The sequence below is a fragment of the Ranitomeya variabilis genome, chromosome 1 (assembly GCF_051348905.1).
Source record: "Ranitomeya variabilis isolate aRanVar5 chromosome 1, aRanVar5.hap1, whole genome shotgun sequence".
NCBI lineage: Eukaryota > Metazoa > Chordata > Amphibia > Anura > Dendrobatidae > Ranitomeya > Ranitomeya variabilis.
Window position 1 is genome coordinate 136,210,570 of NC_135232.1, and position 26,849 is coordinate 136,237,418.

Genomic DNA, 26,849 nt, shown 5'->3' on the forward strand with positions numbered 1-26,849 from the left:
TTAGGAGAGGAGACTTTCAAAGGAACATGCCGAGAAGACAACCAAACCAAATCCCCAACACGAAGTCGGGGACCCACACCGCGGCGGCGGTTGGCAAAACGCTGGGCCTTGTCTTGTGACAATTTCAAATTGTCCACCACATGGTTCCAAATCCGCTGCAACCTATCCACCACAGAATCAACCCCAGGACAGTCAGAAGGTTCAACCTGGCCCGAGGAGAAACGGGGATGAAAACCAGAGTTGCAGAAAAAGGATGAAACAAAAGTGGCAGAACTAGCCCGATTATTAAGGGCAAACTCGGCCAGTGGCAAAAAGGTAACCCAGTTGTCCTGATCAGCAGAAACAAAACATCTCAAATAAGTCTCCAACGTCTGATTAGTTCGCTCGGTCTGGCCATTAGTCTGAGGATGAAAAGCCGACGAAAAAGACAAATCAATACCCATCTTAGCACAAAAGGATCGCCAGAATCTGGACACAAACTGGGATCCTCTGTCAGACACAATATTCTCAGGGATGCCGTGCAAACGAACCACATTCTGAAAGAACAAAGGAACCAAATCAGAGGAGGAAGGCAACTTAGGCAAGGGCTCCAAATGGACCATTTTAGAAAAACGATCGCACACCACCCAGATGACAGACATCTTCCGAGATACCGGAAGATCCGAAATGAAATCCATGGAAATGTGCGTCCAAGGCCTCTTCGGGATAGGCAAGGGCAAAAGCAACCCGCTGGCACGAGAACAGCAAGGCTTAGCCCGAGCACAAATCCCACAGGACTGCACAAAAGAACGCACATCCCGCGACAAGGAAGGCCACCAAAAGGACCTAGCCACCAAATCTCTGGTACCGAAAATCCCAGGATGTCCCGCCAACACTGAAGAATGAACCTCAGAAATAACTCTGCTGGTCCATCTGTCAGGGACAAACAGTCTCTCTGGTGGGCAACGATCAGGCCTATCAGCCTGAAATTTCTGCAGCACTCGTCGCAAATCTGGGGAAATGGCAGACAAAATCACTCCCTCTCTGAGAATACCAGCCGGCTCCGAGACTCCCGGAGAGTCAGGCACAAAACTCCTAGAAAGTGCATCAGCCTTCACGTTCTTCGAACCAGGCAGGTACGAGACCACAAAGTCAAAATGGGAGAAAAACAACGACCAACGAGCCTGTCTAGGATTCAGGCGCTTGGCAGACTCGAGGTAAATCAGATTTTTATGATCAGTCAAGACCACCACACGATGTCTAGCTCCCTCGAGCCAATGTCGCCACTCCTCAAATGCCCACTTCATAGCCAACAACTCCCGATTACCAACATCATAGTTCCGCTCAGCAGGTGAAAATTTTCTTGAAAAGAAGGCGCATGGCCTCATCACGGAGCCATCAGAACTTTTTTGCGACAAAACAGCCCCTGCATCAATCTCAGAAGCATCAACTTCAACCTGGAAGGGAAGAGAGACATCCGGCTGGCACAAGACTGGCGCTGAAGTAAACCGACGCTTCAGCTCCCGAAAGGCCTCCACGGCCGCAGGAGACCAATTAGCAACATCAGAACCCTTCTTGGTCATATCCGTCAAAGGTTTAACCACGCTGGAAAAATTAGCGATAAAACGACGGTAAAAATTAGCAAAGCCCAAGAACTTCTGCAGGCTCTTAACAGACGTGGGCTGAGTCCAGTCATGAATGGCACGAACCTTGACTGGGTCCATCTCCACAGTAGAAGGGGAAAAAATAAAACCCAAAAAAGAAACCTTCTGTACCCCAAAGATACATTTTGAGCCCTTCACAAATAGAGCATTCTCCCGCAGAACCTGAAACACCATCCTGACCTGGTTCACATGGGACTCCCAATCATCAGAAAAAACCAAAATATCATCCAGATAAATAATCATAAATTTATCCAGATATTTCCGGAAGATGTCATGCATGAAGGACTGAAACACAGAAGGGGCATTCGATAATCCAAAAGGCATCACCAGGTACTCAAAATGACCCTTGGGCGTATTAAATGCCGTTTTCCATTCATCTCCCTGCTTTATGCGCACAAGGTTATACGCACCACGAAGATCTATCTTGGTGAACCAACTGGATCCCTTAATCCGAGCAAACAAATCAGACAACAATGGCAAAGGATACTGAAATTTAACCGTGATCTTATTCAGAAGACGATAATCTATACAAGGTCTCAAAGACCCGTCTTTCTTGCCCACAAAAAAGAATCCTGCACCAAGAGGAGAAGAGGATGGGCGAATATATCCCTTCTCCAAAGACTCCTTTATATAACTCCGCATCGCGGCATGCTCTGGCACAGATAAATTAAAGAGTCGTCCCTTAGGAAACTTACTACCAGGAATCAAATCTATAGCACAATCACAGTCCCTATGAGGAGGAAGGGCACTGGACCTGGCCTCATTAAGGCTACGTTCACATTAGCGTCATGCGATGCTGCGTCGTCGACGCACAACAACGCATGCGTCATGCGCCCCTATCTTTATCATTGGGGACACATGCGTTGCGTTGGCGTGCGTTTTCGGTAAAACGCACGACGCATGCGTCGTTTCACCGCACCTGGGTGGCGTCGGAGACGCTACATGTTGCATTTTTGTAGTGTCAAAAAAACGCACGCGTCGCACTTGCGTCGCTCGTGCGTCGTCATTGCGTTACAATTTCCCATTGAAACCTATTGACAACGCACTTGCGTCGCGTGTGTGCGTCGTGCGTGCGTTGTGCGACGCATGCGTCGTTACATAAAATTAAACAAAAAAGTGTCTAGACAGTGTCTAGACAGTGTCTAGACAGTGCAAACAGTGATAAAAACATCCCCCATATCTAAAGAAAATGTTGGATTGTTTGTCACTTCTGCTGCAGCATCTAGAGGCAAGACATCACACCAGACGACTTCTACTTTTATTCATCTGCTGTCCAGAGATGTAAGTATAGAATGATTCTCTGCATTTTCTACATGTTTTTTAAAATTGTTTTTGCAAGTTGTGTATTATATTCTGCACTGTGGTTGTTTAAAGATATTGTGGTATTTTTAGTCTGGTTGTGATGTATGGCGTTGTATAGGATGGCGTTTCATTGTCTGCGGCCTTGATTATTGTTCTTTCCAGGATAGATTTTTCTTTTCCATTTATTGGTTTGGTGGTGTTTTTTGGATTCAGTTGTGATGTTTTATTCTTGCGTTATATGAATTTTATTGTCTCCGGCCATGTTGGTTTTATTGTAAAGTATGGTAGTGTATAGAATGATTCTGCGCCCTTTTATTAAATGTAATAATTTATATTGCAAGTTGTGTATTATGTTCTGCACTGTGGTTGTGTAAAGACATTGTTGTATGTTTCTGGTTGTGCTGTATGGCGTTGTATGGCCCTGTATTGTCTCTGGCCCTGTCGGTTTTATTGTAAAGTATGGTGTGTTATTATCGTTTCTGCCCTTAATTTTTGGAGGTTGTTAATTTTTTCCTTTCAAAAATCTATTGTGTTTTTTGGGTTGCTCCATGCATACTGTATTCTTTTTTTAAAACAAAACTCTCTTTTGGGATTACTACATAGGGTCTGTTGTAGATTAGTTTTTTTTATCTTTAGGCTTTTGTTTACTCTGGCATTGGGTTGTCTCTGCCATTGTTTCTTTTAATCAATGTGGCAGTGTTGTTTGCTCAGCGTTAGTTCAGTTGGAGTGCAATGTTCTTTTTGGTTGAAATGTTAATGGTTTTTTTTTTTTTTAATATTGCTGTATTGTGCATAGGAGCATAGGATAAATGTTTGTTGTTCTGTATTTCAGAATTGCATTATGGCCAGCGATTCCAGCAACCCCCCACCGCTGAGGAGTCCGGTGAGTACATGATCTACTATTGCTTACTATTCGCTGTCATTTGTAGATGGGTCACTCAACTTTTTGGTAAACTATTTTGCAGGCTTCTTCAAGTGAGGAGGAGAGCCAGGAGGAACAGAGGGAGCAGGAGCAGAGACCACGGGGCCAAGCCGTGGTTGCAGGACGGCGAGTAAGTTTTTATGTCAAACTAATTATTCCTTTTTTTTCGTTAATTTTTTAAGTTTTTGCGGGTATGGGGGGTGGTGGGAGGGGGTGGTGGTGGAGGTGGTAGGTGGCGGTGGAGGAGGTAGGGACAACATTTTTCATCTTGCAAACATTAATATTTTACATTTATTCTAGGTTTCACAACGGGCCCATGATGACCCACTGGATATCGACAGGATGGTGGCATCCATAGAGGAACAGGGCCCGTTGTGGGACAGCCGTGACCCCCGGCACGCGGATCAGGGCATATTGCACCGTCTGTGGATAGAGGTGGCACAATCGCTTTGGGATGGCTTCGACAGCGCTTCCCCCACGGTCCAAACTAAATTTCGTAAGTATTTTTAATTTTTAATTTATACACAGTTAAACAATTGAAGACCAGATGGCGCTCCATGAAGGACCGTTTCAAGAGGGGCCTGAAAAAGGAGGGACAGATCCGTAGTGGTGCTGCAGCGTCAAGGACCTCTGTGTACAAATACAACCGTATATTGCAGTTCTTGCGACCGGTCCTTGACAGCAGAGAGTAAGTATAGTACCTATGCACACACCTAGTTTTTACAACATGCATATTCACGTACTATATTCCAGCCACGTAGCTTATTGCCCAGCCATTTATTTTGGCAAGTACAAAGTATAGAAATGAAGACAAAAATGCAAGCTCACCGAGGCGTGAAAAGTAAATAATACATACTTTTATCCACTTCAATCATAACCAGAGGATGAAACATCAGCACAATACAATAGACACTATCTACGCGTTTCAGGTGACAGGGAACATCAGACCTGAAATGCGTAGATAGTGTTTTTATTGTATTGTGCAGATGTTTCATCCTCTGCTTCTGATTGAAGTGAATAAAGTATTTAGTTTTTACTTTTCACGCCTTGGTTAACTTGGATTCTTTTATTCATTTCTGGTCTTCTCACGCTTGACACAGCGGCTCCGTGCTCTGAGCCTTCTGGGATTACTACAATGGTGAGCTTGACTTACTATTTATTTCCCTGAAATCAGAAGTATACAGAACACAGTAGATTGGACATGCCCAGGCAATATTTCATAGTGGAGTAGTATAGTGCCCATCCAGGTGTATCCCATTTTTTTTACACACAAAAACTTAAAAGATAATAGACACGGCATACCTTCTACTGCAAGGCAGGTTATGTTCCCATGGTTGCTCTGCTCGCAGGACCTGTGATGACGTCTCGGTCACATGACCGTGACGTCATGGCAGTTCCATCGATAAGCGTAATTGTCGGGCGTTACAAACCGCAACCATGGGTGACTATTTTGAAATAAATAAATGTTTTTTTTTAAATATTGATGCGGCATATGCAGTGTCAATATTAAAAATAGGTTAATATTAACGGCGGCAATGGATACCGCCGGTACAGTTAATTAATGATGCATGTGAAATGTTATATTTAGTGTTGTGAAATTGGATTTTGGGCTCCCCCGGTGGCCACTGGTGGAATTGAACTGGTGTGCATCATCCCCTCTGTTCACCTGTTTCCATCAGGATGTGGGAGTCGCTATTTAACCTTGCTCCTCTGTCACTTCCATGCCGGTCAACATTGTAATCAGAAGCCTTTCTGTGCATGTTCCTGCTGCTAGACAACTCCCAGCTAAGTTGGACTTTAGTCCTCGTTTGTTTTTGCATTTTGTTCCAGTTCACAGCTGTAGTTTCGTTTCTGTGTCTGGAAAGCTCTTGTGATCTGAAATTGCCACTCTGATGTTATGAGTTAATACTAGAGTCTTAAAGTAATTTCAGGATGGTATTTTGATAGGGTTTTCAGCTGACCATGAAAGTGCCTTTTCTGTCTTCCTGCTATCTAGTAAGCGGACCTCAATTTTGCTAAACCTATTTTCATACTACGTTTGTCATTTCATCTAAAATCACCGCCAATATATGTGGGGGCCTCTGTCTGCCTATCGGGGAAATTTCTCTAGAGGTGAGCCAGGACTATATTTTCCTCTGCCAGGATTAGTTAGTCCTCCGGCCGGCGCTGGGCGTCTAGGGATAAAAACGTAGGCAACGCTACCCGGCTACTGTTAGTTGTGCGGCAGGTTTAGTTCATGGTCAGTTTGGTTTCCATCCTTCCAAGAGCTAGTACTAATGTTTGCTGGGCTATGTTCTCTTGCCATTGAGAACCATAACAGTTTGACCGGCCAAAAAGGGTTAAATTAATTGACAGAGAAAGGAGAGAAAAGAGAAGTCTGCTGAAGATTTTTTATTTTTTTTTTTCCCTTCCCTTCAGTTCTGAGTGTGCTTGTAATTGAATCTCTAGCAAGTCTGCCTATATTGCAGCCTTTCTCTCTCTCTCTCTCCTTCTAATCCTGGAATGGCTCTGTGTTCACCTGTTTAAAATGGATATTCAGAGTTTAGCTGCAGGTTTGAATAATCTCACCACGAAAGTTCAAAATTTACAAGATTTTGTTGTTCATGTTCCTATATCTGAACCTAGAATTCCTTTGCCTGAATTTTTCTCGGGGAATAGATCTTGCTTTCAAAATTTCAAAAATAATTGCAAGTTGTTTTTGTCCCTGAAATCTCGCTCTGCTGGAGATCCTGCTCAGCAGGTCAGGATTGTGATTTCCTTGCTCCGGGGCGACCCTCAGGATTGGGCTTTTGCATTGGCTCCAGGGGATCCTGCGTTGCTCAATATGGATGCGTTTTTTCTGGCCTTGGGGTTGCTTTATGAGGAACCTCAGTTAGAGCTTCAGGCGGAAAAGGCCTTGATGTCCCTATCTCAGGGGCAAGACGAAGCTGAAATATACTGCCAGAAATTCCGTAAATGGGCTGTGCTTACTCAGTGGAATGAGTGCGCCCTGGCGGCGAATTTCAGAGAGGGTCTCTCTGATGCCATTAAGGATGTTATGGTGGGGTTCCCTGTGCCTGCGGGTCTGAATGAGTCCATGACAATGGCTATCCAGATCGATAGGCGTCTGCGGGAGCGCAAACCTGTGCACCATTTGGCGGTGTCTACTGAGAAGACGCCAGAGAATATGCAATGTGATAGAATTCTGTCCAGAAGTGAACGGCAGAATTTAAGACGAAAAAATGGGTTGTGCTTCTATTGCGGTGATTCAACTCATGTTATATCAGCATGCTCTAAGCGTACTAAGAAGCTTGATAAGTCTGTTTCAATTGGCACTTTACAGTCTAAGTTTATTCTATCTGTGACCCTGATTTGTTCTTTATCATCTATTACCGCGGATGCCTATGTCGACTCTGGCGCCGCTTTGAGTCTTATGGATTGGTCCTTTGCCAAACGCTGTGGGTATGATTTGGAGCCTCTTGAAACTCCTATACCCTTGAAGGGGATTGACTCCACCCCATTGGCTAGTAATAAACCACAATACTGGACACAAGTAACTATGCGGATTAATCCGGATCATCAGGAGATTATTCGCTTTCTTGTGCTGTATAACCTACATGATGTGTTGGTGCTTGGATTGCCATGGCTGCAATCTCATAACCCAGTCCTTGACTGGAAAGCTATGTCTGTGTTAAGCTGGGGATGTAAGGGGACGCATGGGGACGTACCTGTGGTTTCCATTTCATCATCTATTCCCTCTGAGATTCCTGAATTCTTGACTGAATATCGTGACGTTTTTGAAGAACCTAAGCTTGGTTCATTACCTCCGCACCGGGAGTGCGATTGTGCCATAGATTTGATTCCGGGTAGTAAATACCCTAAGGGTCGTTTATTTAATCTGTCTGTGCCTGAACATGCTGCTATGCGAGAATATATAAAGGAGTCCTTGGAAAAGGGACATATTCGTCCTTCGTCATCTCCCTTAGGAGCCGGTTTTTTCTTTGTGGCTAAGAAAGATGGCTCTTTGAGACCGTGTATTGATTATCGGCTTTTGAATAAAATCACGGTTAAATATCAATATCCGTTGCCACTGCTGACTGATTTGTTTGCTCGCATAAAGGGGGCCAAGTGGTTCTCTAAGATAGATCTCCGTGGGGCGTATAATTTGGTGCGAATTAAGCAGGGGGATGAGTGGAAGACCGCATTTAATACGCCCGAGGGCCACTTTGAGTATTTGGTGATGCCTTTTGGTCTTTCAAATGCCCCTTCAGTCTTTCAGTCCTTTATGCATGACATTTTCCGTGATTATTTGGATAAATTTATGATTGTGTATCTGGATGATATTTTGATTTTTTCGGATGACTGGGACTCTCATGTCCAGCAGGTCAGGAGGGTTTTTCAGGTTTTGCGGTCTAATTCCTTGTGTGTGAAGGGTTCTAAGTGCGTTTTTGGGGTTCAAAAGATTTCCTTTTTGGGATATATTTTTTCCCCCTCTTCCATCGAGATGGATCCTGTCAAGGTTCAGGCTATTTGTGATTGGACGCAACCCTCTTCTCTTAAGAGTCTTCAGAAATTTTTTGGCTTTGCTAACTTTTATCGTCGATTTATTGCTGGTTTTTCTGATGTTGTTAAACCATTGACTGATTTGACTAAGAAGGGTGCTGATGTTGCTGATTGGTCCCCTGCTGCTGTGGAGGCCTTTCGGGAGCTTAAGCGCCGCTTTTCTTCCGCCCCTGTGTTGCGTCAGCCTGATGTTGCTCTTCCTTTTCAGGTTGAGGTCGACGCTTCTGAAATCGGAGCTGGGGCAGTTTTGTCGCAGAGAAGTTCCGATTGTTCCGTGATGAGACCTTGTGCCTTTTTCTCGCGTAAATTTTCGCCCGCCGAGCGGAATTATGATGTTGGGAATCGGGAGCTTTTGGCCATGAAGTGGGCTTTTGAGGAGTGGCGTCATTGGCTTGAGGGGGCTAGACATCAGGTGGTGGTATTGACTGACCACAAAAATCTAATTTATCTTGAGTCCGCCAGACGCCTGAATCCTAGACAGGCGCGCTGGTCGTTGTTTTTCTCTCGGTTTAATTTTGTGGTGTCCTACCTGCCGGGTTCTAAGAATGTTAAGGCGGATGCCCTTTCTAGGAGTTTTGAGCCTGACTCCCCTGGTAACTCTGAACCTACAGGTATCCTTAAGGATGGAGTGATATTGTCTGCCGTTTCTCCAGACCTGCGGCGGGCCTTGCAGGAGTTTCAGGCAGATAGACCTGATCGTTGCCCACCTGGTAGACTGTTTGTTCCTGATGATTGGACCAGTAAAGTCATTTCTGAGGTTCATTCTTCTGCGTTGACAGGTCATCCTGGAATCTTTGGTACCAGGGATTTGGTGGCAAGGTCCTTCTGGTGGCCTTCCCTGTCTCGAGATGTGCAAGGCTTTGTGCAGTCTTGTGACGTTTGTGCTCGGGCCAAGCCTTGTTGTTCTCGGGCTAGTGGATTGTTGTTGCCCTTGCCTATCCCGAAGAGGCCCTGGACGCACATCTCGATGGATTTTATTTCGGATCTTCCTGTTTCTCAGAAGATGTCTGTCATCTGGGTGGTGTGTGACCGTTTCTCTAAGATGGTCCATTTGGTTCCCCTGCCTAAGTTGCCTTCTTCTTCCGAGTTGGTTCCTCTGTTTTTTCAAAATGTGGTCCGTTTGCATGGTATTCCGGAGAATATCGTTTCTGACAGAGGAACCCAATTCGTGTCTAGATTTTGGCGAGCATTCTGTGCTAGGATGGGCATAGATTTGTCTTTCTCGTCTGCTTTCCATCCTCAGACAAATGGCCAGACCGAGCGGACGAATCAGACCTTGGAGACATATTTGAGGTGTTTTGTGTCTGCAGATCAGGATGATTGGGTTGCTTTTTTGCCTTTAGCGGAGTTTGCCCTCAATAATCGGGCCAGCTCTGCCACCTTGGTGTCTCCTTTTTTCTGTAATTCGGGGTTTCATCCTCGATTTTCTTCTGGTCAGGTGGAATCTTCGGATTGTCCTGGAGTGGATGCTGTGGTGGAGAGGTTGCATCAGATTTGGGGGCAGGTAGTGGACAATTTGAAGTTGTCCCAGGAGAAGACTCAGCTTTTTGCCAACCGCCGGCGTCGGGTTGGTCCTCGGCTTTGTGTTGGGGACTTGGTGTGGTTGTCTTCTCGTTTTGTCCCTATGAGGGTTTCTTCTCCTAAGTTTAAGCCTCGGTTCATTGGCCCGTACAAGATATTGGAGATTCTTAACCCTGTGTCCTTCCGTTTGGACCTCCCTGCATCTTTTTCTATTCATAATGTTTTTCATCGGTCATTGTTGCGCAGGTATGAGGTACCGGTTGTGCCTTCCGTTGAGCCTCCTGCTCCGGTGTTGGTTGAGGGCGAGTTGGAGTACGTTGTGGAAAAAATCTTGGACTCCCGTGTTTCCAGACGGAAACTCCAGTATCTGGTCAAATGGAAGGGATACGGTCAGGAGGATAATTCTTGGGTGACTGCCTCTGATGTTCATGCCTCCGATCTGGTCCGTGCCTTTCATAGGGCTCATTCTGATCGCCCTGGTGGTTCTGGTGAGGGTTCGGTGCCCCCTCCTTGAGGGGGGGGTACTGTTGTGAAATTGGATTTTGGGCTCCCCCGGTGGCCACTGGTGGAATTGAACTGGTGTGCATCATCCCCTCTGTTCACCTGTTTCCATCAGGATGTGGGAGTCGCTATTTAACCTTGCTCCTCTGTCACTTCCATGCCGGTCAACATTGTAATCAGAAGCCTTTCTGTGCATGTTCCTGCTGCTAGACAACTCCCAGCTAAGTTGGACTTTAGTCCTCGTTTGTTTTTGCATTTTGTTCCAATTCACAGCTGTAGTTTCGTTTCTGTGTCTGGAAAGCTCTTGTGATCTGAAATTCACCAAAAATCATCCACTCTGATGTTATGAGTTAATACTAGAGTCTTAAAGTAATTTCAGGATGGTATTTTGATAGGGTTTTCAGCTGACCATGAAAGTGCCCTTTCTGTCTTCCTGCTATCTAGTAAGCGGACCTCAATTTTGCTAAACCTATTTTCATACTACGTTTGTCATTTCATCTAAAATCACCGCCAATATATGTGGGGGCCTCTGTCTGCCTATCGGGGAAATTTCTCTAGAGGTGAGCCAGGACTATATTTTCCTCTGCCAGGATTAGTTAGTCCTCCGGCCGGCGCTGGGCGTCTAGGGATAAAAACGTAGGCAACGCTACCCGGCTACTGTTAGTTGTGCGGCAGGTTTAGTTCATGGTCAGTTTAGTTTCCATCCTTCCAAGAGCTAGTACTAATGTTTGCTGGGCTATGTTCTCTTGCCATTGAGAACCATAACAATTTAGTATACTAATGGTTTCCTTATGTTTTCACAGAACACACAGCAGCACCCGCGAGACTGTCCGACCCTCTGGAGCGGCCCTTTGTGAAGCGCCATCTGAACCATCGCAGCCATCCCACAGCGAAAGCAGGTCTGCACCACCACAATCTGGCAAACCGGCAGCCGGTCCATCAGATGTTCCCCTGGCCGAGGCCTCTGTCGCTCCTTCCTTCGGGTCTTCCCGACAGCGTCAGCGGGCCTCGGACAGGGCGGTCATGCCCGAATTTTTACATTTGAGCACCGTATTTCAGAATGGTTTCAAGGCGCTGTGCGATAAAATGTCCAATATCGACCGGCGTCTTGAAAACATCGAATCGGAGCTCTCGAGGCCGGCCAAACATTTTTTTAGTGCCATTCACAAGGGCATGGTTGAACATCTTACGCCGGAACTCCAGATTTCGGTCATGCAGGGCTGCAACAATGCATATGTCACTGCTCTGCAGCAGGCTCGGGTCATGCAGTCAGCGACAAATGTGCCCGCAGTACCATTGCTGGTTGCCATGACTCCAACTCCTGCTGCAGAGCACCAACACAGAGCTCCGTGTGCCGAGGGCCACCGCCACCGCCACCACAGAACACAGCCCCAAAGTTCTCATCATGCCAGGCCTTCAAGGGCACACAGACGGAAAGCCGACCCACACCCAGAGGGAGAGAGGAGGAAAAAAAAGAAGACGACGACAAGCACTACGACCTTGGCTATGGCTGATCCCAAAACAACCACCAGTACACAGCCTGGGTCGACCCGAAGCACACCAAGTACCCAGGCTGGGTCTACACGGAGTACACCCAGTACCCAGCCTGGGTCTACAAGGAGTACACCTAGTACACAGCCTGGGTCTACCCGGAGCGGGAGTAGCCAGCCAAGGACACTGGTCGTCCCTCCTCCTCCCTCACCTCTTGCTTTGGCAGTCTCGCCAACGTCAGCTGCCTGGATTGATGTCGGCATCCCGTCTAGTATCATAGTGTATGCTGCTTCCTCCCCCTCATCCTCCTCCTCGGCCTCCTCAAAACCCACCCAAAGTGGGGGATATCAATCCCCCTTCATTGCTGACATAGATACCCCATAACATTTCCCATTTCTTTTTCTTTGTGTCCCTAATGAAATTGTTATTTTTTTTTTAAAATACTGAGTTTTTACTGTCTCAAATAAAGTTTGCACCAAATCACACCGTGCGCCGTATACACAAATCTTGTCTTTTTAACACCTGATGTGCAATGTCTGGCAATATTTTATCAAATTTTGTTTTCATTTTTTTATAGGGCTGTCGCTCATTGTACTATCAGATGTTACAAACACAAACAGCATTGCTCAATATGTCAAGTTTAAAATGTACCATCACACAACGATTTCAGTAATGATATAGTTGGTTTTTGTGTGTAACCAACGTTATCTTTTCTGAAATCGTACAACGATTAGGCCCCTTCTGTGAGTTTTTTGGTGTCAGCGAATGATTTGGAATTTTTTGGGGTAACTGATCACACACTGTCATTGTTGGATCGGCGTGTTTGACACCGATCCAGCGATGTCTTTGTTTTAAAAAAGGGAATATTGGGTTACTAGCGCAGTGTTTTAAACACTCAAATAAAAAGTGAACAATACCCCACAAAAAAAAAAGGTGTCAACCACGTCCCTCGCCATCATCTTTCCGCACTGACTGACACTGTGATTCCCGCCCGTAAAGCACAGCACACCGTTGACTTAATAATAAACGCTGTGCTGTGCTTTAGGGCTGGCACAGTACGGAAAGCTGACGGCGATGGACGTGTCACACACCGGAATGTAAGGGGGTTTTTTTTAATTACATTTACAATGGTAAACATCGTGAGTGCGGCCATGCGCTTCATAACATTACCCAGATTACACGGGGACTTACTCTTTTTTGGTCGCTGGAGAGCTGTCTGTGTGACAGCTCTCCAGCAACCACGCGACAACTAAACAACGATCACGGTCCGGTCGTATCACTGGTCGGTATCGTTGGATAATAGTTTAATGTACCTTAAGAATATTGGTCAGGTGAGGTGGTAGCAATGTTCACAGTGTCGCCACTATTTGACTCTGGACGAATTCTAGCATCCTGAGTATAATAGTGTTAACTCTGTAGAGTTTTGCAAACATGATCGTCTCCCTCCTTGTCAAGCCAGGTTCCATATGCAAATAGTCTGCAGGATTAAAAATGGTTGACAAGGTGGGAGCCGATCATGTTATACGTCAAAACTATGGAACACATGGCTCAAAAATTTTTTTGTTTTGTCACAGTCCATTTGGGTACTGGTGCTCACATAAATTTTGTGGGACACACATTACTTTCCATAAAATTGGATTTTACAATTCTATTACTATGGAAAAACATATGGGAGATTTGATTTGTGAAAACGGAAAGGCACAAGAACTTTATTTAAAAACACAACGCATTAGACAATCAGGGGACATTATAACAATAACCTTACATAGGATGGTAAAATGACATGGACTCCACAGTGTTTACATGACATCATAATACCAAGATCAATTAAACCATTTGATCTTGCCATGAAATACGGCCAACATCTGAAACAAAGTATGCAGCAAATTGGTCCCTCATATGAGCAATCTCCACAGTTGTCCGCAGAGGATGATCTTGATAATCAGGCAATGGATTTGTTATGGGTTCATCAAGTTCCACGTTGACTCTCTCTTTATCAATAATAAAATTGTGGAGAACCACACACGCCTTCACCACCTCATCCACTGTCTCAATTTTCAAATTTATAGCGGATCCTAAGATACGCCATTTGGAGACCAGGATGCCAAAGGCGCACTCCACAGTTCTTCTGGCCCTGGACAGTCTATAATTAAAAATACTTTTGGTGCGGTCCAACCCCCGACTGGAGTACGGTTTAAGTAGGTTGCCACTCATTTGAAAAGCCTCATCCCCAACCACAACAAATGGCAGGGCCGGTCCTTCGGTGTTGGGAAGAGGTCGTGGCTGGGGGAAATTAAAATTGTTCTCGTATAATCTTTGGCCCATGTCTGACTCCTTAAATGTCCGTGAATCATTTGCACGGCCAAATGCTCCAATGTCCACAGCGAGAAACCTGCAGTCCGCACCTGCAATTGCCATGAGCACGGTGGAAAAGTATTTTTTATAATTAAAAAACAGAGATCCACTTCTTGAAGGCTTGGTAATCCTAATGTGCTTCCCATCCACGGCTCCAATACAGTTAGGGAAAGAACACACTTGTTCGAATTTTTGGGCATTGGCCTGCCATATTTCTGTTGTAGGGATGGGTAAAAATTCCTCCCGGAGGTTGTCCCACAATGCGCGGCATGTGTCGGCAATAATACCAGACAGTGTGGAGACTCCAATCCGAAACTGGAAATGCAGTGATCTCAAGGTCTCTCCGGTAGCAAGGAAACTGACAAGAAGAAAAATAAATAAATGTAATTAATTAAATTGTTTTGAAAGAATTTTTAATTCTTAATTACAATCCCCCACCCCACAAAACCAAAACACGTTACTTTAACCCTTTCACGACATGCGCCGTACATGTACTGCGCATGCCGTGTCTCCCCCTTTGATGTGGGCTCCGGCGCTGAGCCCACATCAAAGTCGCAACATGTCAGCTGTTTTGGACAGCTCACATGTGCGCGCAATAGCGGCGGGTGAAATCGCTATTCACCCGCCGCTATTAACCTGTTAAATGCTGCTGTCAAACGCAGACAGCGGCATTTAACTACCGGATCCGGCCGGGCGGCCGGATATGACGTCATCGCCGACCCCCGTCACATGATCGGGAGTCGGCGATGCGTCAGGAAGGTAACCATAGAGGTCCTTGAGACCTCTATGGTTACTGATCGCAGGTAGCTGTGAGCGCCCCCCTGTGGTCGGCGCTCACAGCACACCTGCATTTCAGCTACATAACAGCGATCTGATGATCGCTGTTATGTAGCAGAGCCGATCGGGCTGTGCCTGCTTCTAGCCTCCCATGGAGGCTATTGAAGCATGGCAAAAGTGAAAAAAAAAAGTTTTTAAAAATGTGAACAAAATATTAAAAATATAAAAGTTTAAATCACCCCCCTTTCGCCCCATCCTAAATAAAACAATAAAAAAAAAAAAACCTACACATATTTGGTATCGCCGCATTCAGATTCGCCCGATCTATCAATTAAAAAAAAGGATTAACCTGATCGCTAAACAGCGTAGCGAGAAAAAAATCCGAAACGCCAGAATTACGGTTTTTTGGTCGCCGTGACATTGCGTTAAAATGCAATAACGGGCGATCAAAAGAACGTATCTGCACCAAAATGCTATCATTAAAAACATCAGCTCGGCACGCAAAAAATAAGCCCTCACCTGACCCCAGATCACGAAAAATGGAGACGCTACGGGTATCGTAAAATGGCACTTTTTTTTTTTTTTAAGCAAAGTTTGGAATTTTTTTTCACCATTTAGATAAAAAATAACCTAGTCATGTTAGGTGTCTATGAACTCGTACTGACCTGGAGAATCATAATGGCAGGTTAGTTTTAGCATTTAGTGAACCTAGCAAAAAAAACAAACAAAAAACAAGTGTGGGATTGCACTTTTTTTGCAATTTCACCGCACTTGGAATTTTTTTCCCGTTTTCTAGTACATGACATGGTAAAACCAATGATGTCATTCAAAAGTACAACTCGTCCTGCAAAAAAAAAGCCCTCACATGGCCATATTGACGGAAAAATAAAAAAGTTATGGCTCTGGGAAGGAGGGGAGCGAAAAACACAAAAACGAAAAAGGGCCGCGGGGTGAAGGGGTTAAAAAATGGCAAGAACATATAAATCCTTCACATTGCATTACGTACCGTAGAGTCACCAGCAGACGTTCCTCGGGGGAAATCGATTTACGGAGCTGCGTGTCCTGCCTGGAAATGGTTCCTTCCACCAGACGCAGCAGATATCGGAAGCTGTTTTGTGACATCCTGGTGTATTCAAAGTATTTCTCCTGGTTCTCATTTAATTCGCCAAACAGACAATGGTAGGCTCCACGACTCTCTCGGACTTCCACTATAGGGTGTAGCCAAAAACGCCGACGACTCCTTCTCCGTTTCCTCTGTTCATGACAGGCAATAGAATAAGCAATAGCAAGGGCTAATTCCAGCTCAAAATTGAGGTAGATACTCTCCATGGGACGATCCATCTTGATGCTGTATGGTTGGAAATAATCTATGCCGGGGTATATATACCACTATTACATTAATACCCACCCTCATCTACCCATTGGTGGCATTATCTATTGTCTAGACACTAGACCCACCCTCTTCTATTCATTGGTGGTGTTTGTCTAGACAAATTGTGTGGAAAGATACATCATTGTTTGACAACGCATGCGTCGTAAAACGCTGCGTTTTTTGGAAAAACGCAACAAAAACGCACAAAAAACGCTGCGTTTTACGACGCATCCGTTCGACGCATGCGTCAAACATGGTGCGTTTTTGCGTGCGTTTCCGATCCGTCGTGCGTTGCGTCGACGACGCAGAGTCGCATGACGCTAATGTGAACGTAGCCTAAATACATCCTGAAAGTCTGACAAAAACTCAGGGATCTCAGAAGGAGTAGAAGAAGCAATAGACACCAATGGAGAATCGCCATGAATCCCCTGACACCCCCAACTTGACACAGTCATAGCTTTCCAATCTAAAACTGGATTATGGGCCTGTAACCATGGCAGACCCAAAACGACAACATCATGCATTTTATGAAGTACCAGAAAACGAATCATCTCCTGATGTACAGGAGTCATGCACATGGTCACTTGCGTCCAATACTGAGGTTTATTCTCTGCCAATGGCGTAGAATCAATTCCTCTAAGAGGAATAGGATTTTCCAAAGGCTCCAGGACAAAACCGCAGCGCTTGGCAAACGACAAATCCATCAGACTTAAAGCAGCACCAGAATCCACAAAAGCCATAACTGAGTAAGAAGATAATGAACAAATTAAAGTCACAGACAAAATAAACTTAGGCTGAAAAGTACCAATGGCGACAGGATTAACAATTTTTTTAAGCGTTTAGAGCATGCTGAGATAACATGTGTTGAATCACCACAGTAGAAACACAACCCATTTTGACGTCTATGATTTTGTCGCTCGGCTCTGGTCAAAATTCTGTCACATTGCATAGAATCAGGTGACCGTTCAGACAGCACCGCCAAAGGATTAACAGATTTGCGCTCCCGCAAACGTCGATCAATTTGAATGGCCAGAGCCATTGAATCATTCAGACGTGTGGGGATAGGAAACCCCACCATCACATCTTTAATGGCTTCAGAAAGACCATTTCTGAAATTTGCGGCCAGTGCACACTCATTCCATTGAGTAAGCACGGACCATTTCCGAAATTTTTGACAATATACCTCAGCTTCGTCCTGACCCTGAGAGATAGCCAACAACATCTTTTCAGCCTGATTTTCAAGATTAGGCTCCTCATAAAGCAAACCAAGTGCCAGGAAAAACGCATCAACATTCACCAATGCAGGATCTCCTGGCGCCAGAGAGAAGGCCCAATCTTGAGGGTCGCCGCGCAAGAAGGAAATAACAATCTTAACTTGCTGAGCGGAATCACCAGAGGAACGAGGTTTCAGAGACAGAAACAATTTGCAATTATTCCTAAAATTCAGGAACTTAGATCTATCTCCAAAAAATGGCTCAGGAATAGGTATTTTTGGTTCAGACATAGGGCTATGGATGACAAAATCCTGAATGCTTTGCACCCTAGCAGCAAGCTGATCCACACTAGAAGTCAGAGTCTGGACATTCATATCTGCAGCAGAGTTCCAGCCACTAAGAGAAAAAGGGGATGGAAGAAGCTAGGCAAACTGCAGCAACAAAAAAAAAACAAAAACTCAGAACTTCTTTTTAATCCCGCTTCTGCGATGCAATAAACATTTTCTTTCGGCCTGGCATACTGTTATGATCCCAGTGGTAGAGGACCTCTGATATTCCGGCAAGATAGCAAAAACATAAATACTGCTCTAGGGAGGTGGAAACTGGGCTAACCGCATACCTGATCCTAACACACACAACTAGAAGCAGCCGGTGAACGTGCCTACGTTGGTTCTAGACGTCTCGAGCCAGCCGGAGAACTGACTACCCCTAGAGGGAAAATAAGACCTCACTTGCCTCCAGAGAAATTGAACCCCAAAGATATAGAAAGCCCCCAACAAATAATAACGGTGAGGCAAGAGGAAAACACAAACGTAGAGATGAACTAGATTCAGCAAACTGAGGCCCACTAGTCTAGATAGACAGAAAATAGATAGTGGACTATGCGGTCAGCAGAAAACCCTACAAAAACATCCACGCTGAACATTCAAGAACCCCCACACCGACTGACGGTGCGGAGGGAGAATATTAGCCCCCTAGAGCTTCCAGCGAGCCAGAAAATCAAATATTAAGCAAGCTGGACAAAGACACTGAAAAATGCAAACGATCCAAATTATACAAAACGGACTTAGCTTTTCTTGCATGAGACAGACTGAAAGGAATCCGGAGGAGACCATATAGGTCTGGATACAACGATGCCAGGCAAGAGACTGAGTCAGGAGGAGACTTAAATAGGGAACACCCGCTGCTTAATGACACAGCTGGAGCTCAGGCCTGCAACAAGACATGCCTAACACAATACCGTTAGTGACCACCAGAGGGAGCCCAGAAACACAGTTCACAACACTGGTTGTAACCGCTGCAACCGGCAGCCTCCGTTCCTAAGAATGAGCGAGTGAAGGACCTGCGATGACGTCGGGGTCTTGTGATTGGTCGCGTAACCACTCACGTGACCGCTCACGTGACCGCTCACATGACCGCGATGTCATCGAAGGTCCTTCACTCGCTCATTCTTAGGAACGGAGGCTGCCGGTTGCAGCGGTTACAACCAGGGCGCGTCAGAGGGTGAGTATATCCCTATTTTTTATTTTTATTCTTTATTTTACACATGAATATGGATCCCAGGGCCTGAAGGAGAGTTTCCTCTCCTTCAGACCCTGGGAACCATCCAGGATCACTTCCGATATTTGTGTCCCATTGACTTGTATTGGCATCGGGTATCGGTATCGGCGATATCCGATATTTTTCGGATATCGGCCGATACAATCCGATACCGATACTTTCAAATATCGGAAGGTATCGCTCAACACTAGTCATTAAGTTTTCCCAGTTTTTTTGTGGCAAAATTAGGGGGGTCGGCTTATACTCGGGTCGGCTTATACTCGAGTATATACGGTAAGTATTTGATCTCTTGCTGATTTTGGAAGATTTTGTGAGATCATTAACAAGTTACCCCGTGTAGTTTGAGGCTGCTCTCTCACCTTCCTCATGATCAAGGATACCCCACGAGGTGAGATTTTTCATGGTGCCCCAGATCGATGTTGATGGACAGTCATTTTGTATTTCTTCTATTTTCTTACTATTGCACCAACAGTTGTCTCCTTATCACCCAGCGTCTTACGTATGGTTTTATAGCCAATTCCAGCTTTGAGCAGGTCTATGATCTTGTCCCTGACATCCTTCTAAAGCTCTTTAGTCTTGCCTATATTGTAGACGTTAGAGTCTGACTGATTAATTAAGTCTGTGGACAGGAGTCTTTTATAAATGTGACTATGTAAGGCAGCTGTCTTTAATGCAGGCAATGAGTTGATTAGGAGAATCTAACTGGTCTGTAGGAGCCAGAACTCTTAATAGTTGGTAGGGGATCAAATACTTATTTCTCACTGCAAAATGCTAATACATTTATATAATTTATACAATGTGATTTTCTGGATTTTATTTTTGATATTCTATCTCTCAATATTAAAATTAACCTACCATTAAAATTATAGACTTCATGTATTTGTCAGTGGGCAAATTTACATAATCAGCAAGGGATCAAATACTTACACAAAGCTCATGTGTATAATGTCACTGGCGATCACTGTATTACCTGTACGCTTTATGCTGTATACTACATACAGAGCTCCGGCGTATAATATCACTAGTGATCACTGTATTATGTGTACACTGACATAAAATACAGCGCTCCTGTGTATAATTTCACCGGTGTTCAGTGTATTACCTATACGCTGACACTATATACAGAACTCCTATGCATAATGTCACTGGTGATCACTGTATTACCTGTACACTGACAGTATGTAGAGAGCTCCTGTGTGTAATGGCACTTAGTATTGTTTTTTTTTTTTATTTATGATAAGTATTGTAGTATTCGGTCACTATGTGGTGGCAATATATGGTCTGATCATGGTGTGACGATATTTGTCCCTTGCATATGGTATTATTCGGTCATTATGTGGTTGTAATATGTGATCTAGTCACGGTGTGATGGTATTTGTCCCTTGTATGGGGTATTAATGGTCATTTTAAAAATTGTATGTAACTCATTCCTTTAAATAAAAATACCTAAAAAGAGTATTGAATATTTTAAGAAATGTTTAATAGGTTGAAGTAGAATAGGGTGCTGCCAAAATAGTCTACCTTATTGTGGTGGTGGCTTAAAAATTCCTTTGGCCAAAACAAATGCTGATGGCTATGTATGTGATCTGGTGTTCGATGGGAACTGTTAATGTGTGATTGGTGAGGACATGGTGGTGAAGAGGAGCTTTTCCAAGAGTGGTGGTGGGACTGTCGAAGGAGGGATGGAGGCAGAGCTGGGGTGAAGCCTGGGCGAAGTCTTAAGGGGGCCTGAAAATTTTGCCAGGATGGGGCCCTGAAATTCCTAGTGGCAGCCCTGACCTCAATATTAGGCCCAACGATTTTTAAGTGGAAATGTGGCTTTCTGATTTCTCACTGTAGCTCAGTTTTATCAGAAACGATTTGGATTAGCACATTGTGCCTCCTGGCTTAATCCCAATATTAGGTCTAACTATTTTTAAGTGGAAATATGTCCTTCTGCTTTTTCACTACAGCACAGCTTTATCACAAACTATTTAGATTAGCACATTGGGCCTCCTGGCTGAACCCCAATATTAGGCCTAATGATTTTTAAGTGGACATCTGGCCTTCTGATTTCTCACTACAACACAGTTTTTGCCCAGTTGATTTGGAATATCAAATGGGGTCTCCTGAGACTGCAACACAGTTTTAGCACAATCTAGTTAGATGGTGGAAGATCTATTTCACACAGGAAAGGATCCTATCTAGCTAACTGAAAAGTTCACTTTCAACAGCAGCAGCACTAACATCAGCGGCCTCTCTGCCCTGTGACATTAAGAAAATGGCGCCAGCAAAACAAGTAGTCCGCTTTTTATATGGACAGGAGCATGTGACTTTGGCAGCTAATCACAGAAGACCTTGTATCATGATGATGTGGATGGTTTCTGCGCCCTGACTGACTGCCGTAATGTACACATGTGAAGTTATTAAAGAAAAAAAAAGAAAAAAAAAATACACTCCACAGTTCCTATGAGCTACACACACTTCGTCCCTTCATCAAATACATGCCTTTCCCCATTCATACAGCACCACTAACCTAGCCAAAGTCATTACAAAAGCATTAGTGGAAATGCAATTATTTACCGAACTGTGATCGAATTTTGCCGACTTTAAGTAAAAGTGCTCAGGGAAACCAAAAACACAAATCCAAATGTGCTAGGTTCATGCCAAATTTGAGGTTGGCGAACGTTTTCCGATCAAGTTTTCTCGTCTCTAGACTCAATCTCTTCCACTTGTGAGGCAGGGCCAGGTGGATGGCCCATGGAACAGACAGCAGAGTCTTCAAAAAGCAGAAATGACTGCTGTATGACTTGGGACTCTGACTGCTTGGCTGATTTGAAAGGGAGTGAGGTGGAAGACAGATGCCTATGATCTGCAGGTGCAAACTCTGCACTTTCAGCAGTGGACCAGGTTGAATGCAATGCAAAGAAACTGAAAGCACTCTCAGCCATCCAATATAAAACCGGCTCAACATGGTCTGGCCTTACCATTCATCCAGCGGTACTTGGGAGTACAAAATTACACAGAATTGCCTGTGTGCACCAGAGGAAGGTCTTGCATTTGAGCATGTAGCAGGCACCGAACTACCAAATCCTCACCCTGCAGCAGCTACACCACCACCAGCAGCAGCTACACCAGCAACACCATAGCCACATCCACCTATCTGATGCTTCCCTCATTTTTGGAAGTGGTTTTTATGCACATTACTCACACAGAGATGGCAAAAAAGTAGTTTTTTCCCCCCACACTACTCGTATAGACACAGCAGTAGAGTAAAATTATTTGTTTAGCCTACAAATTACAAATGGCAAAGAGATGGCTGCAGAGTATAAACTTTTTTTGTACCAAAATTGCCAAAGACACGATTGCAGAGTTCAATTATTTTTTGATACACTACTTGCATAGACACAGCGCTACAGTTAAATTATTTGGCCTACAAATGGCAAAGAGACGGCTGCAGAGTATAATAACTTTTTTGTACCAAAAATGGCAAAGTAACGACTACAGAGTAGAATTATTTATTTGCTACACCACTCATATAGACACAGCAGTACAGTAAAATTATTTTTTTGGCCTACAAATAGCAAAGAGATGGCTGCTGACTACAGTAACTTTTTGGGACCAAAAATGGCAAAGACAAGGCTGCAGAGATAATTTTATTTTGCTTGTATAGACACAGAGATAGTAAATTATTTTTTGGCCTACAAATGGAAAAGAGACAGCTGCAGAGTACTTTTTTATGCACACTACTCACACAGACACAGATGCAGAGTACACAGAGCTTTTTTGGCACAGTACTCCCACAAGCGGGGTTGAGAGTACACACAGTGGCTTTTTGACACAGTACTCCCACAGGCTCGGTTGCAGAGTACACACAGTGGCTTTTTGTCATAGTACTCTCACAGGCGGGGCTGCAGAGAACACACAGTGGGTTTTTGGCACAATTCTCCCACTGAGACATGTACAGAGTACACACAGCAATCTGTTTGAAGAGTGTGCAGCCTAACACTATCTCTCACTCCAGCTGCATCCTGTCCCTACACAAATCAGAGAAGAATGGCGATGGCTATCATGATCTGGGATTTATACAGGCCGGGTAACGTGGTGCGCCAGCCAATCACAGCCATTTCAATACTTGGCATGCCTGTGATGGCTCATGAAGTGCCTACAGTCTAAAAACTTGTTGATTGGCTTTTCTGCAGCCTTTCAACACACTTTAATAGGCATCTGAACGCCAACAGAAAACCTACTGCTGAAATAAGAAAAGGCAGTCCACATTCTTGTTCTTAATTTCTTCCTGAACTAAAATGGTGATACCAGGACTGCTAAGGTAAGTAAAGGCTATACATACTGCTGTCTACCATGTCTTTCTGATCAAGTTCTTTTGCTCTTACTGCTGTCCACCCTGCCTTTCTGATCTAGTATTGGAGATACCAGGATTGCTGAGGTAAGAAAAGAGTGCTCACAATGCTGTTGATTCCATCTTCCTTATCTATACTGGATATACCAGGGGTGCTGAGGTAACAAGAGACAGCTAACACTTCTGTCCTTGCTGTCTTTTTGATGCAAGAGTAATACTGGAAGTACCATGAGTTAAGATACTGCTCATACTGCTATATACCATGTCTTTATGATCTAATACTGGAAATACCAAAGTTGCCAAGGTAACAAGGGTCTGCTTACACTGCAATCTTCTCCATCTTTCTGATGAAATATTGGAGATAATATTGGTGTTGGGGAAGATAGTGCAGATAGAGACCTGGGCAGAAATAAGGAAGTTGGGGGTGGCGGAGGCATGGGGGGTGGGGTTAGAACAGTTAGTAATTTAAGAAAGAATAGAGGTAAAGAGAGGAACATCAAGTGCATGTATACTAATGCCAGAAGCCTCGCCAACAAAATGGACGAATTAGAACTAATGTTGTTGGAACATAATTATGACATGGTGGGGATATCTGAAACATGGCTGGATGAGAGCCATGACTGGGCTGTTAACTTGCAGGGCTATAGCCTTTTCAGAAATGACCGTACAGATAAGCGAGGGGGTGGGGTGTGTCTGTTTGTAAAATCGACCTTAAAACCCATCCTGCGTGATAATATAGGTGAATCTAATGAAAATGTAGAGTCCCTGTGGGTGGAGATAAGGGGAGGGGGAAAAAATAATAAATTACTGATAGGGGTTTGTTATAAATCTCCAAAAATAATGGAAGCAATGGAGAATATCCTTGTAAAGCAAATAGATGAAGCTGCGACTCAAGGAGAAGTCATTATTATGGGGGACTTCAACTACCCTGAAATAGATTGGGGAACAGAAACCTGCAGTTCCAGTAAAGGTAATCGGATTTTGACAACTATGAGAGACAATTACCTTTCACAACTGGTTCAGGATCCAACAAGAAGGGGGGCACTGCTAGACCTAATATTAACCAACAGGCCAGACCGCATATCAAATATAAGGGTTGGGGGTCACTTGGGGAATAGTGATCACAAAATAATAACTTTTCATGTCTCCTTTAATAAGATGTGTAGTAGAGGGGTGACAAGGACACTAAACTTCAGGAGGGCAAATTTCCAACGGATGAGAGAGGATCTTGGTGCAATTAACTGGGACGATATCCTGAGACATAAAAGTACACAAAGAAAATGGGAGACATTTATTAGCATCCTGGATAGGACCTGTGCACAGTATATACCGTATGGGAATAAACATACTAGAAATAGGAGGAAACCAATATGGCTAAATAGAGCTGTAAGGGGCGCAATAAGGGACAAAAAGAAAGCATTTAGAGAATTAAAGGAAGTAGGTAGTGAGGAGGCATTAAATAAATACAAAAAAATTAAATAAATTATGTAAAAAGCAAATCAAGGCAGCAAAGATTGAGACAGAGAGACTCATTGCTAGAGAGAGCAAAAATAACCCCAAAATATTCTTTAACTACATAAATAGTAAGAAACTAAAAAATGATAGTGTTGGCCCCCTTAAAAATAGTCTGGGTGAAAAGGTGGATGAGGATGAGGAAAAAGCCAATATGCTAAATTACTTTTTTTCATCAGTATTTACAAAAGAAAATCCCATGGCAGTCAATATGACTAGTGATAATAATTCCCAATTTAATGTTACCTGCTTAACCCAGCAGGAAGTACGGCGGCGTCTAAAAATCACAAAAATTGACAAATCTCCGGGCCCGGATGGGATACACCCCCGAGTACTGCAGGAATTAAGTACAGTCATTGATAGACCATTATTTTTAATCTTTAAATCCAGTCCATAATAACAGGGTCTGTACCACAGGACTGGCGTATAGCAAATGTGGTGCCAATATTCAAAAAGGGGACAAAAACTGAACTCGGAAATTATAGGCCAGTAAGTTTAACCTCTACTGTGGGTAAAATCCTGGAGGGCATTCTAAGGGATGCTATACTGGAGTATCTGAAGAGGAATAACCTCATGACCCAGTATCAGCACGGGTTTACTAGGGACCGATCATGTCAGACTAATTTGATCAGCTTCTATGAAGAGGTAAGTTCCGGTCTGGACCAAGGGAACCCAGTAGATGTAGTGTATATGGACTTTTCAAAAGCTTTTAATACGGTGCCACACAAAAGATTGATACATAAAATGAGAATAATGGGGATAGGGGAAAATATATGCAAGTGGGTTGAGAGTTGGCTCAGGGATAGGAAACAAAGGGTGGTTATTAATGGAGCACACTCGGACTGGGTCACGTTTAGTATTGGGGTACCACAGGGGTCAGTATTGGGCCCTCTTCTTTTTAACATATTTATTAATGACCTTGTAGGGGGCATTCAGAGTAGAATTTCAATATTTGCAGATGACACTAAACTCTGCAGGGTAATGAATACAGGGGAGGACAATTTTATATTACAGGCTGACTTATGTAAACTAGAAGCTTGGGCTGATAAATGGCAAATGAGCTTTAATGGGGATAAATGTAAGGTCATGCACTTGGGTAGAAGTAATAAGATGTATAACTATGTGCTTAATTCTAAAACTCTGGGCAAAACCGTCAATGAAAAAGACCTGGGTGTATGGGTGGATGACAAACTCATATTCAGTGGCCAGTGTCAGGCAGCTGCTACAAAGGCAAATAAAATAATGGGATGCATTAAAAGAGGCATAGATGCTCATGAGGAGAACATAATTTTACCTCTATACAAGTCACTAGTGCGACCACACTTAGAATACTGTGCACAGTTCTGGTCTCCGGTGTATAAGAAAGACATAGCTGAACTGGAGCGGGTGCAGAGAAGAGCAACCAAGGTTATTAGAGGACTGGGGGGTCTGCAATACCAAGATAGGTTATTACACTTGGGGCTATTTAGTTTGGAAAAACGAAGACTAAAGGGTGATCTTATGTTAATGTATAAATATATGAGGGGACAGTACAAAGACCTTTCTGCTGATCTTTTTAATCATAGACCGGTGACAGGGACAAGGGGGCATCCTCTACGTCTGGAAGAAAAAAGGTTTAAGCATAATAACAGACGCGGATTCTTTACTGTAAGAGCAGTGAGACTATGGAACTCTCTGCCGTATGATGTTGTAATGAGTGACTCATTGCTTCAATTTAAGAGGGGACTGGATACCTTTCTGGAAAAGTATAATATTACAGGGTATATACAGTGGGGCAAAAAAGTATTTAGTCAGTCAG